The sequence below is a fragment of the Hoplias malabaricus genome, chromosome 9, assembly GCF_029633855.1.
Source record: "Hoplias malabaricus isolate fHopMal1 chromosome 9, fHopMal1.hap1, whole genome shotgun sequence".
NCBI lineage: Eukaryota > Metazoa > Chordata > Actinopteri > Characiformes > Erythrinidae > Hoplias > Hoplias malabaricus.
The window spans coordinates 9,471,422-9,486,607 of record NC_089808.1 but is presented as its reverse complement, the minus strand read 5'-3'; positions in this window follow the sequence as shown (position 1 = coordinate 9,486,607).

The window sequence follows — 15,186 nt, the reverse complement described above, 5'->3', positions numbered from 1 at the left end:
TTTCCGTCTGAATGATCTTGTTCCGATCTCTGGAAAACACCTAAGTGTTTTAACTTGCAGCAAGGCCTTAAAGAGACACTACCTAATATATTGACCTTAAAATTACAAGTTCAAAATCCCTGACATGTTACACTGACCTGTAATATGGAGAAAAGAGCCTCTGTTGTTTTTACTTCACACTTAGAACTACAGAGACTGGACTATGAAACTTTTAGAGGAGGGTTGGAAACCACATTCCCACACATCAATTTCAAGAACTGACTATAACTTGCTGAGTAATATATCCCACTATCTGACAGGTGCCACTGTAATGAGAAAAAGCAATGCTATTCACTTCACATGTCACTGGTTTTAAACCTGATTGCTGTTTGTATACATGTGTGTATTTTTTTTATATATATTGAATATATATGGAATAGATATAGCCATGTTTTCCACATGGTGTAAAAGAAGACATTCACGATTTTCGTTAAAAAAAATTCTGCTGCTCTCCAGGCTATTTGCGTGCTTGAAGCTGGTGTAATGTGTTTACAAATGTGTTGTCGGTAAATGTGTAAAACAAGGGTCATGGTCCAATATGCTAGGCTGTCTTTCTCTGCTGGGGGGTATAGGGTGCAGGATCTGCAGTGCTGGGCCCAGAGTAGCAACAACCAGATGCTATTCTCTCTACTACAGGTCAGTGAAGCATCATAGTGATTCTGAAGCTGTAATTTTAAGGTAATTGTTTCTTTAAAGGAGACACTTTATGGAAAACTCCCTTTTTCAGTCCATTTGATTAATTTTGAGGATCCGAAGCAAACACCAACCAATAATGTGAAACAAAACCTCCCAGTCAGCATTTTGTGGGCTGCCTACATGCAAGCATGTGAGCAAAACAAGCAAAAAAGTTTGATCCTCTTCCTACACCAGGTACAGGCTCATTAGAATTATTTCCATTCTGCCCATCTGATTATATATCCCATTTATGCGAGCAAAGGCAGGAAATAACTGTAAATTAGTCATGACCAGAGCAGCAAAAAGGGAGAGAGAAACGTGCAAAACCGGTGAAAACAAGATTAGCAAAGTTAGGGAACCGAGCCAAATATAGAAGCCTTGTTTCTCGCTGCTTTGCAATTTGCTCATTTGTTATTTAACGGAACAGGTACTGAAACCAGTCATTCTGACCAGGTTGTTTACAGTGTGATAATGCGTCTGTGGTGTTTAATCTTTGTAGTATTTTGACCAAAGCATGTCACAGACGCTTTATTAAGACCCCAGAGAACTCAGGGAAAAGTGGTTTAATATTTCCACCTTTGCAATTAACACTGTTTCGACGCACAGCAGTTTCTATTTTTTGTGGGTCAGCATTTTTATTTTTATTTTTTTTATGCTAATTTTTTAAAGGTTGTACTTTTTAAATCTGCATGTTATAGCCTCTGGCCCCACATCAAAGAGAAAGAGGAGTTTGAATTATGGCTATGAAGGTAAGTATTGATCTTTTTCTTATTTGCAGAGAACACCTTTTTTGATAAGGAATTGAAGAGAGTGCCTCCGGTGCCTTCACTAAGACAAAATGAGCTGAGCTAGAGTCCATTAAGCGCTTCAGTAGTCATGCTGGTAGAGGTGTGAGAAATGTATTACTATTTTCACATAGAAGGGGGAGGGAGAGCGAGACTGAGAGTCCTTGATCAAGTCAAACCTTTCAGGGTTTTTGAAGATTTAGTGAATTCCAAATGATGACACCTTTCTTCAACATGTGATTCATCTCATTCACTCCATCAGATGTTCTGGAAGTGCAAGTGCTGGAGCCCTATTGTTTTTGCTCTGTTTCCTCTTCTTCTTTCTTCTTTTTCTCAGATGAAACGCGATGGGCAGTCCAAACCATAAGTCCTACAGACTTTTTGTTTGGTCAACTGGTAGTAAACCTTCCCGCTACTCAGGCGCAAAGAATCAGCCCAATCAGCCTGATGGTGGCGTTATAGTGACGCAAAACACATACCTGCCTCTGTCATCCGCTACTCTTCCATCTCACGCTACATCTCCACAGAAACACCTAAACAACAAGGACCACCTTACAAACACTACACAAACCTCCCCAAATATCCCCTTCTATCTCAGGAAAGCTCAGATTTCCTGAGATACGTTATTTATAGTATATAGTGAAACACTATTTCGTTTCACTGTGTACTGTAAACACTGTATTCTGCTGAAATGACAATAAACGTCTTTAACTTGAGATGCTAGCGCATTGTTTGTCTACCAGCAAATACTAGCTTGGACCCCAGGAATTGCCGCTTGCGGCTATATTTTTTTTTAGTTTATTTGTTATTATTGTTTTGGGCCAGAAGTTGAATTAAAAAACGAATCTGGTCTTAAAGGCTTTTGTTATTTGTCTCATTAGAGTACATGTTTGAGTCCACCTTAATTCTTAAGTAAACTGTAAAACCTTAAAATCTTCACTAAAGTGGCCTATATTTTTTAGAACTGAACCTCATTATCTGTACATTTTAAACATATTAAGTTAAAAAGCAAAAACAGTTTTAACCCCTAAATATAGCTTAGCTGCTATGTTTAGCACACAATTTGCTAGACTGCTTGAGTATCCTTCTCCATAGGGAAGCCTATCAAGAAAAACAAATTACATGATGTACTGCAGAGCGGTTTATTGACCTTTTATACAACCCCAATTTCAATGAAGTTGAGATGTTGTGTAAAACATAAATAAAAACAAAATAAGATGATTTGCAAATCCTTTTCAAAAAATGTTCAGTTGAATACACTAAAAAGACAAGATATTTAATGTTTAAATGGATAAACTTTATTGTATTCACTCATTTTGAACTTGAGGCCTGCAACATGTTTAAAAAAAGTTTGGACAGGGGCATGTTTACCACTGTGTTACATCACCTTTCCTTTTAACAACACTCAATAAGCGTTTAGGAACTGAGGACACTAATTGTTGAAGCTTTGTAGGTGGAATTCTTTCCCATTCTTGCTTGATGTTCAACTTCAGTTGCTCAACAGTCCGGGGTCTCCGTTGTCATATTTTGCGCTTCATAATGCGACATACATTTTCAGTGGGAGGCAGTTCTGGACTGCAGGCAGGCCAATCTAGTACCCACACTACGAAGCCACGCTATTGTAACACATGCAGAATGTAGTTTTGTCTTGCTGAAATAAACAGGGACGTCCCTGAAAAAGACGTTGCTTGGATGGCAGCATATGTTGCTCCAAAACCTATATGTACCTTTCAGCATTAATGGTGCCTTCAAAGATGCGCAAGTTACCCATGCCATCAGAGATAATGGTTTTTGAACTATGTGCTATAACAATCTGGGCAGTCCTTTTCTTCTTTGGCTCAGAGGACTCGTCAGACCACAGGACACTTTTCCACTTTGCGTCTGTCCATCTCAGATGAGCTCAGGCCCAGAGAAGCCGGCGGCGTTTGAGTGTTGTTAATATATGGCTTTTGCTTTGCATGGTAGAGTTTGAACTTGCACTTGTAGATGGAGAGATGAAGTTCACTGAGAATGGTTTTCTGAAGTGTTCCTGAGTCCATGTGGTAATATCCTTTACAGAATGATGTTGGTTGTTAATGCAGTGAGTGATCGAAGGTCACAGGCATTCAATGTTGGTTTTCGGCCTTGCCGCTTACTTGCAGAGATTTTTCCAGATTCTCTGAATATTTTGATGATATTATGGACTGTAGATGATGAAACCCCTAAATTCCTTGCAATTGTATCTTGACAAACGTTTTTCTTAAACTGTTGGACAGTTTGCTCACGCAGTTGTTCATAGAGTGAATAATTTTGCCCCACCCTTGCTTGTGAATGACTGAGCTGTTCAGGGATCCTCTCTTTATACCCAATCAAGACACTCACCTGTGTTCACCTGTGGAATGTTCCAAACAGGTGTTTTTTGAGCATTCCTCAACTTTCCCAGTCTATTGTTGTCCCTGTCCCAACCCTTTTGGAACATGTTGCAGGCCTCAAGTAGCTCAACAGTGAAGTCTGGCATCCCAGACCCACGCCTGTCCAAACCAGATTTACAGTCCTAGCTTACCCTATACTATCAACAATCATAAATCCACACTGGCCTCTCTGGTGATAAAGGCTGTACCTAGCCCCACTGTCACCATTAATGCATGCTCAGTGCCACCACTTCCATATAAACTTTACGTGCTACATCAACAACAATCACATCTCTACAGTGCACTTAATAATAATAATAATAATAATAATTAGTTCAATTTATATAGCACCTTTCACAAACCCAAGGGTGTTTTTAAAATCATATGCACAATCATTTCCCCAAGTAATTTGTGCTCTCCTTATCCAGAACCACTGAGTAGACCTTTAAGCTGCTTCTGATAACTCCTTCACAGCTGCCCTTAGATTCTGACCCCTGATGCTGAACTGTACAAGCAGGAATGTGGCTGACTTGGCTACAAATCCCCTAACATTCCCCTTGCGCACAAGCCTAACTATTTTATTACTACAGCCACGTGTTAATGCTTTAAGGAGTAGGCAGTAAGTTTTTAAGCTTCTGCAAATTTTGAATTTTTTAAAATAATTTTAAGCAAAATTTATGACATTGCTGGCCATGATATATGCTAGGTAGCTTTCTAAATATTTCCTGCATGTCCTGTGCCTACGTTTGCTGATAATAGCTTTTTTCATTTTTAATAATGACATCTTATTAAACAAAACATGCTACAAGCTTCATATGTGCTCATTGTTTTTAAAACAAAGCTTCATGACCATGTTCTGTCATTTATTTACTGTGGGTAGTGAGTTTGGGTATGCTGATATGTGCCGATGGATGCTAATAAATTAATCTACATAGTGAAGTAATGTGACCTGCTTGCTGGATAATTAATGTGATTCACATATATATATGATTCAAAGCTAGGCTCAGAATCATACAATGCATAAAAATTGTGTTTTTGCTTTAAAATAGATGAGTTGTATGCAGAAATTAAAACACTCAGTTCTAAAGCATTAATTTTAACTCTTTATCGTATTCATGTTTATAGTCGCAAATAATATTATATAAGCTATGTAAGATTTGGGAATTTAGTTTTCCAGACTTAGTACTTGGAAATATATGCACACAGCTTGTAGAATAACATTTTAATTTTGGTTGAGCTTGAGAACCTGAGTAGATTTAACTAGCACTTACAAGCATATTAAAAAGTTAAGCAGATCTTTTTTTAATTATTTGTTTACAGAAACAATGTGTGCAACATTAAATTATATAACAGCATAAACAATAATTAAAATGAACACCAACTTTTTCTTTCTCAATATGAGTAATAAAACTTATTTTGACTATATTTAGGATGGTCTCACATGCCAAGGCATAATCTTTAGTCTATAAAGTAATGCTCTGAAGATGTTATGTTGATGCTTGTATTATTTCTTGTTCATGGAAGAATTTTCTTTTACATAAGAGGGATCCAAATGGCCAAACTGGAAATAACAGAAATTGTTTTGTATAAGTGCAGACTTTCATTGTAAATACAAAAAAAGTTTGTTTACTTAAAATATATTATATTTAAAAACTTTAACACCCAAAATTATTGATGAAATATGATAATTTTTCATTCAAGTACATCTTGCATTTATTGAACACATACAATTAAAGTTTAAAATGTGCTGCAAACAGACTGAGTTGACCCAGTCTCTCTCTCTCCCGGTGCGAAGATCCGTTTCGCTGCAGGACCAGCTCAGCATTGTCTCTGGGCAATGAAATGTTATTCACCTTTTGTACATCAGCCCTAACAGATTCCCACCAATACCGAGCAAGGATGAGTTGAGTAGTGCGTGTCTCACTCGGGTGACCAGATGACAGGGAAGAATGCGCCCAGGTGATTAACTTGTTCGGAGTGGGGCCTGTACATACTTTTAACCTTCTGAACATTCCCTAGGCACTTCTTTACATTTATTTTCATTTTCGATCTGTTCGAGTTCCCATCTAATGACTGACACTGAGACAGATGACAGTAAGATGAAGTCACTGTCCCCCCTCTCCTTAAGGTCAAAGGTCAAAATGAAAGCGTGAAAAAAACAATGACCACCTGGCCTGACGAGAATTCATTCGCTTAGCAGTCCAAAGATATTCCAACTTTTTATAATCAGTTATCACCAGAAAGGGGTGTAAAGAACCCTCCAACCAATGTCTCCATTCTTCTAGGGCTAATTTTACTGCAAACAGTTCTCTATCCCCAAAACCATAGTTACGCTCAGCGGGAGGTAGTTTATGAGAATAGAACGCGATTGGGTATAACTTTCAGGAATCCCCTTTTCGCTGAGATAAGATAGCTCCTACCCCCGTTTCCGAAGCGTCTACCTCGACCACAAAGGGATACTCAGGATCCGGATGTTTGAGAATGGGGGCAGTAGAAAATGCTCTTTTAAGACACTCAAAAGCCAGTTGTGCTTGAGGAGACCAATATACGCTGAGAATTTCCTTTAAGTAAGGCTGTAAGAGGTGCCGCGATGGAACTGATGTTCCTAATGAATCTTCTATAAAAATTGGCAAAACCTAAAAAAACGTTGAAGTTCCTTAATATTGTTCGGGACGGGCCAGTTAACAACAGCTTCAACTTTTTGATCGTCCATGATTATACCAGACACACTTATGACATACCCTAGAAATGAAACCATTGGTGAAATTCACACTTCTCTCCCTTGACATAGAGATTGTTCTCCCTGAGACATTGAAGTATCTTACTGACATGTGTTATGTGTGTGTTCAAATCAGGGGAATAAATCAAAATATCATCAAAATAAGCGATCACAAACTGCCCTAACATATCTCGGAATATGTCATCAATAAAGGACTGGAAAACAGACGGGGCATTTGCTAGCCCATAACTCATCACCAGGTACTCATAGTGTCCTTTAGTAGTGCTAAATGCCGTTTTCCATTCATCCCCCTCCTTGATGTGGATAAGATTATAGGCACTACGAAGATCTAACTTCGAAAATATGGTAGCACCTCTTAGTTGCTCTAATGGTACAGGGATAAGTGGTAGCGGGTATGCACATTTTTTTGTAATGTTATTAAGAGCACGGTAGTCTATACAGGGTCTCAACCCACCATCCATTTTCTTCACAAAAAAGAACCCAGAAGCTACCGGAGACTTAGATGGGCGTATAAACCCTTGATCTAAAGCTTCCTTAACATATTCTTCCATAACTCTCTCTCCTTTTAAATTAAGAGGGTAAATACACGATTTGAGCAAAGAAGCTCCCTCTATAAAGTTCAATGGCACAGTCATAAGTTCTATGTGGAGGTAATTTTGTGGCTTTGAACTTACTAAACACTTCTAAGTACTTAGAATACTCTGAGGGAATATGTACATGTACAGGTGAATCAGGACTATCCACTGATGTAGTGTGGACAGAAAGTTGATCCAGGGCTAAACAACTGGATTGACAATAAGTGGACCAGGACCTGATCTCACGCGGATTCCATGAAATAACTGGGTTGTGAGTCTCTAACCAGGGTAATCCTAAAATAATTTAAAAGTCTGATTTAGGGAGCACCAGAAAAGAGATCCTCTCATGATGTAAACAACTGGTTTGAAGCCGAACTGGAATAATCTCCTGAGAGATTGGATCTCCTCCAATTGGAAGACCATCTAGGGCACGGACCAGGACTCATCTGCACAAAGGTTCAGTCTGGATGACGATGGACTGATGAAGGAAGTTTCCTTCGGCTCCGGAGTCAATCAGGGCTGGAACAACAATAGAATTTCCACACAGTGACTGGTATTAAAAAAGATCTTGAAATTAATCTCGTTGTGGGCACACTCACCGTATTGATGTGTGAAGCCATCCCTTGATGAGGTGTCTGTGCAGACGTTGTGAACGTTCCTCTTGAGACAGTCTCAAAACATCACACTGCATAGGCTCAGTTGAAGAGTTAGGACCGGGAACGAAACTCGAGTGCATTTTTGGCTCTCTGAACCAGGAAAGGAACGACCCCTTGGGGTAAGGTGTCCCTGACCCGAGGTCTTGGGTCTTTTCTTTAAATGCTGATCAAGAAGAATGGACATGGAAATGAGTTGATCCAGAGATGTTTCTTCATCTCTACAGGCCAATTCAGTAAGTATATCCGAGTTAAGACCCTTTCGAAAAACATTCATGAGCGCTGGTTCATTCCACCCACTTCCTGCAGCAATTGTTCTAAATTCTAGAGCATAAGCAGCTGCTGTGCGAGAGCCCTGTTTAAGGGTCAGAAGGATTTCCCCATTGGATTGACCTTTATTAGCGTGATCAAACACCTCCCGAAATATAGTCAAAAACTCGGGATACGTTTTATCCATCATATTATTCCATACCGCAGTGGCCCATTCGAGTGCTTTACCCGTGAGACGTGACATCAGAAAAGTTATTTTGGATTTATCCGAACTTGGAGGTGTGTTCTCAAAAAAATATCAAACACTGTAACAAAAATCCGCTACATTTGGCTGGATTACCCTCAAAAACTTCAGGCTTACTGACAGGATAATGCGAAGAGACATTAACAGGGACTGAAGGGGGCTCAGGGTTAAGACTACTATCAGAAAAGCAAGTTGTAAGTGCTTTAACGCTCTCTAATACCTGCAAAAGTTGTTGTTGCTGGTTTTGTTGTTGTTGAGTGAGAAATTCATTAGCTTGAGTCACACTAGCTAGCGTTTGCTGGTGTTGACCTAGCAGTTGGCCTTGACTGCTTAATGCCGTAATCACGGCTTCAGAACCCGCTGTCTGCATGTTAAGGCCGAGTATTCTGTCACAACTGGACAGAAGGCAGACACTTGCGGTTAACAGTATAAAGAGTTTATTGACAACAATCCACAAGGGATTAACAAAAACAAGCACGGGTCGAATGTCAGAAACAAACAGCACCTCAGAGATAATCCAACAGAGTAGTCGAAAAGCCAGGCAGGGGTTATGAACCAGAGAGCAAATAATTCCAAGGGGGCAGGACAAGGATGAAAACCGAAAGACGAGCATAAGGTAGGTAACTGGAATTCAGGACAGACAGGTAAGTAGAGAACGCTTTGTATTCGGATATGACTCACGCAATACTCGGCAATGACTGGTGGGTGAGTGAAGCTTAAATAGAGAGAGAAACAGGTGTTCCTGGTCAGAATTCTGGTGAGTGAGAACGGTGTGGTGTCATGTGATTGTCTGATGAATTCTGGGATCTGGAGTTCAGAAACGCCTGCGTGACACATACCATCAATTTTTTTTTGTTCCAACAGTCTTGGCGGGATCTATCCAATGTGGGTTAGTGTCAGACCAATAGCGGTTTTGTTTGTTAACTTCACCATTCACATAAAAGTTTGCCTCATCATTGAACAAAATCTTCTGTGTAAACTGAGGGTCCTATTCCAATTTTTCTTTTGCCCATTCTGCAAATTCAGTGCGCCAATCTGGGTCATCCTCGTTGAGATACTGCAGCAGCTGGAGTTTGTAAGGGTGTTATTTGTGAGTAGCCAATATCCGCCAAAGGGATGTTCGACTGATGCCACTCTCCAGTGACACGCGGCGAGTGCTATGCTGTGGGCTCTTGCTGAATGAAGCTAGGACAGCCACTGATGTTTCTTCATTAATGACAGTTATCATGTGTCCACATTTTGGCAAATCCAACACTGAACCAGTTTCATGAAACTTGGCAAGCAGTTTGCTAACTGTAGCATGGGAGATGGGTGGTCTCGTAGGTTGTCTTGCATTGAAATCTGCTGCAATGACCCTGTTACTGCATTTACCAGACATCAACACAATTTCTATCCGCTCCTCACGTACTAACCTCTGCGACATGTCAATGGCTGTAAAGAGAAACTTGTAAATAAATAAAGAATAAAGTTACATTAAAACCAAGCACACCATTGTTTTTCTTGTGAAATTACCAATGAGTTTGATGTGTCACATGACCCTCTTCCCATTGAAAAAAAAAACAAAAGTTGGATCCAAAATGGCAGATATAGAAATCCAATATTGAAAAGCTTTCCCCCTCCCGTATACTAATGTGCCACAAACAGGAAGTTAATATCACCAACCATTCCCATTTTATTAAGGTGTATCCATATAAACAGCCCACCCTGTATATATGTATTTTTTTTCTAAAAACATGAGATTGATGGAGCAACTTTAGGGGTTTTCAGAGAGCAAACAGCAGAGAGACTGATGAGACTGATACCCATAATACAGGAGGTCATTTTTATTTCTCTTTTGGAAAATTTGAAAGCAGGTGAATCACACGTATGATTATGAAAAGTACCTCTCGGATGTAATATACATTGGATAAATGTATTTTGCCACTTTACATTCTAAATATAATTCAGTTCTCATTGTTTGCTTACAAGTCAGCAACCTCAGAAATACAGAATAATTATAATTTTGTCACATTTGCATCATAGATTGTTGATTGAGGATATACAAGGGTATGGCTCAAGAACACAGGGTTCATCTCCTTTTTCTTTCCCTCCAATTGTTGTTGGCTGCACTGGAGTGGAGAGACCCTGAACTCAAAAGCTCAAGGAAGTAAAAAATAAAGACTCTTTTATTGCAGGCTCTGTTTGACCAGCTGTCTAGAAAAACATTGTAAGTACTTGTCTTCATCCATACAAAAGGAGCATTTATTTGTTAGTCTTTTCATGCATGTCAGATCAAACATTAAATATGCCGTAATATTTGTATTATTCATTTAATCTTATCCAAGGTACCCATCACAAAACCAGTATGTTCAGTTGTTGTCTTCACTCATAACCGTAATAACCGTGTACCCATGCCTGAGAGAGACATTTGGATCAGGTTTTGTAAGTAGTTAATATTTTCAATATTTATTTAATCACTTACATATGTTTTCAGTGTAAATTGCTTTATGAGATCTATGTGTTTGCCATGTTTTTCTGTTAGGATGCTCTGCACGACTCCTTAAAGAACAAGTTCAAAAAGGAGAGACGTCCACTGATCAGCGATGACGAAGTGCTCAGGATGAGAACAAAGTTTGCAATTCCACTTTCTGGCAGAAAGTGTACATCTGAGTTTGTCCAGATAGGCTGTTTCTACAAGAGCAGATGACAAAGATGAAGATACCGAAGAACATGTATCTTCTCCCATTCTGCAAGAGTTTTTGATGGAATTCCCTTGCCTGAAATTGTAAGCTTTCAATTAACACATTTTGATACATGGCAACACTAACAACTTGAATTTTGAACACCAACAGCTGCTTTTGGAAATGAAAGATCTCCAACACATTTATATAGACAAGCAAGTCACTTTAGTGCTGAGCAAAATGGCCCCCATGATTTTAATGTGAGCATCTCACACTGCAGTGATTAAGAGTCTGGAGACCATTGAGGACTGCCTAGAAGTTCCTGTAAAAAAAAAGGTGAGACCATTTAAACTTCCTTGTCCTATAGTATGACCATTCATTCATTCAGTCATTGTCTCTAACCACTTTTCCAGTTCGGGGTCACGGTGGGTTCGGAGCCTACTCTGAATCAATGGGCACAAAGCTAGTATGACCATGATGGTGGCAAAAACATTACATCATTTTCTGCAATATTTATTGGATTTTGCTAAATATTCCCATTGATTAATCAGTAGATCATGGTAAATATTGAATTTACATATGCCATCAAACATGTAGCTACAGTGGGATCATTGTTTTTTCAAATGCTTGCACTTGAAGGAGATGCATGGGAAATCTTAAGCTAAAAGACCAATTCAAAGACTATTTAGAGAAACGTTGCCCTTCTCCTCCAAAACTTTGTGCAATAAGTTCAGGCTTTTTTTGTTTTGAGAATGACTTGGGAGTGGCACTCCTTGGTTGAAGATTTAAAATATTTTGTATTGATTATAGGTCTGCAGTTAGAGACAGCAATCCTGTGCCTTCCGTCTCTGTTCAATGAGGATTCCTCACTTCTCTTCACAGCCAAGGAAGTAAGTGTCTTTTTAAAAAGTCAAAAGTAACACTTGGATTAATTTATTTAATGTGACCAAGCCATTTTTTGTTTCTGTCTAGTCAGGCACATTAGAAATAATCAAACCACAGATTATTTTAAGTGGCTGTAAGGAGAGAGTTCCCTTGTGGTTTGGTGAAAGTCATCATGGACAAGGAGCTCATGGTAGAAGACTGTACAGGTGTCTCGCTTGCCCTTGGTGTACTCTTCAGCACTTACTTCGTGTTTGGGGTGGAGTACCCTAAAGGACTTAAAAAACAATAACACTTTAATTACAAGTGCTTAAAGGAATGTAAATGAAAGAGTAAAGAATCCTAATTACAGTGAAACGAGTATTCTGTTCTCTCTGTGAGTAGACCTTAAATTTGTTTTTCAGATATTGTGGAGCTTCTCAAAGTTGAATATGTTTAATGTATGTGAAAGTAAGATTCAATATTTTGCTAACTTTAAGGTATCATCCAGTAGTTCAGTTTTTTTTGTGTGTGTGTCTCTCATTTATTTATTTCAGTACTATAAATCCTGCAGTTTTTCCCCTCTCATTAAAATTGTTTGGGCAAATCACAAGTTTCAGTTGAGTGTTTAGTAAGTTTGGGTGCTTTAATTGTAAATTTAAATGTCAAAGTAATTTTTGTAAGTATTTTATTTAAAAAAACAGGTTTTATATATTCCTGTTAAACCTGAACTGTGAATAGTCTTCAATGTACTCACTGACCACGTCATTAGGTACTTCTACATTATATCACTTTGTATTTATACAGTTACAGACAGTACTCCATCCGTTGCTCTGCATACTTTATCTCCCATTCACCTTTTATATCCATGGTCAGGACCCACATATTACCCCTACAGGGTGGGTATGATTTGGGTGGTGGATCATTCTCTGCACTGCAGTGATAATGATATGGTGGTGGTGTGCTAGTGTGTATTGCGCTGGTACAAGGATGCTTTTGGTTGGTGGACTATTCATAGTCCAGCAGTGACACTGAGGGTTTTAAAATCTCTAGCAGCACTGCTGTGTCTGGTGAATGATCTACCACACAAGTCATACCTGCTCTGTGGTGGTTTTCTTGGGTTTGGACCATTGAAGAACATGTTGAAAGAATGCTAAGAAATTATTAAGAGAAAAAGATGGACTACAGTCAGTGATTATAGAACTAGAACTACAAAGTGTTCCTATATAGTAAATTGAACTGATAAAACGAAAAATGAGTCTCAGTACATGGTAGATGTTCATAATGTGGCCTGTGTGTGAATGTGTGTGTGTGTATACATGTTGGAGGGGTCTTTGCTTCAGCGTCACCATACCTTTTAGTATTGTGAATGGACGAATGCTATTTAGATTTATTGAATGAAAGGAAACTGTTTATATGAATTAACTCAATAAATACAATTCTTTACTAGTGTAATGGTCCTGTTATTTCATGAAGTGGTCTATGTAGTAAAATAGTAAATTTGTACATTTTTAAAGTATTTGCAATTTAATTTAAAAAAAGAAATCATTGAAACATGATTCATAAACGGTTCTTTATAGAACCCTTTTCATGAAACCCTGAACTCTTTTTAAAAGGGTTCTATATAGCACCAAAAGGGTTCCACTATTATCACAAGCCAAAGAACCCTTTTTTGGTACTACATATAACCCTTTTTGCTAAGAGTAGGATTTCCTTTTTTTCTTTGCTTTTCTTTTCTTCTATATTTTTGTAAAAAGAATTAATTGCCTGTTCTTCTCTCTCACATTCTTTGAACTCAGTCCATAAGGGGTTTTGAATCCACATGACAGTTTTCTTACCTTAAGCAAACTAATTAATGCTTTTAGAACAGAGCCATGCTCAGAACAGTTCATGGGCTTTGTGTTTCTCACTAAGAATAGCTCACTCTGAGGCCTCTTGTGACCCCTGTGATCTCAAGGTCCAAAAGGTGGGGCTTGTGTGGAATGTACCACACAATTTTAAAAACAACCCCAATTCGATCTAGTGTGGAAGGCAGACTCTGAACACATTTCCTATTAGGGATGTGATATGAGGCCTTAATGGAAAAAAATGTCTTTGACATGCTTTTTTGTTTTTGTTGTTTTCACTCAAGTTGTTTATTTCTCTGTTCTTATTGTGTTTGTTTTACTCCACTTATCCTCTTCTTTGAGCTGTCACATAAACCCGGCCAGCTCTGTGATGGGATAGACTCAGACTAGGGGGCGTTACAATTCTAAAGTGTACTTAAGAAGCAGTGCAAAATCAGAACTGCTTCATATTTTTAGATTTAAACCATCCATCCATTATCTGTAACCGCTTATCCAATTTAGGGTCGCCCAGAGCCTACCTGGAATCATCGGGCGCAAGGCGTGAATACACCCTGGAGGGGACGCCAGTCCTTCACAGGGCAACACAGACACACACACATTCACACCTACGGACACTTTCGAGTCGCCAATCCACCTGCAACGTGTGTTTTTGGACTGTGGGAGGAAACCAGAGCACCTGGAGGAAACCCACGCGGACACGGGGAGAACACACCAACTCCTCACAGACAGTCACCCGGAGCGGGAATCGAACCCACAACCTCCAGGCCCCTGGAGCTGTGTGACTGCGACACTACCTGCTGCGCCACCGTGCCGCCAGATTTAAACCAGATTAGTTCTACCTGTGGAAGTAATGTAAATATTGTTGGAGTATCTCAGTCATTTTAATCCTATCTGAATAAACCATTTAAATATATATATATATATATATATATATATATATATACCATCCATCCATCCATTATCTGTAACCGCTTATCCAATTCAGGGTCACGGTGGGTCCAGAGCCTACCTGGAATCATTGGGCGCAAGGCAGGAATACACCCTGGAGGGGGCTAAATATATATATATATATACGTTTTTTTTCCAGTATGCACATTCCCATTTCAGGAAAGATAGCCTTTGTACAACAGGCAGTGAAAAATATCACCAGGTCATATTAATCCCATGTGAATTAAGATACCACACTCAAATCCACAAGACGACAAAGAATTACTCAGATTAGTGGCAGCTATGGGGAAGCACAAAAACAGCCTATGTGTTAACGATGTGTATCCTACTCAATAAGTTACTACCAGTAACAGTTTATAACACCAACTATAAGTGTATGAAGGGCTATGAGTGACTGAATACTTTAGCCATCATCTCATCCATTATGTGTTTTAAAGCACTATAAGTTAAGGTCACTGAGAGCTGGATGTTTTTTGGTTAGTAGGCAGTTCTCAGATCA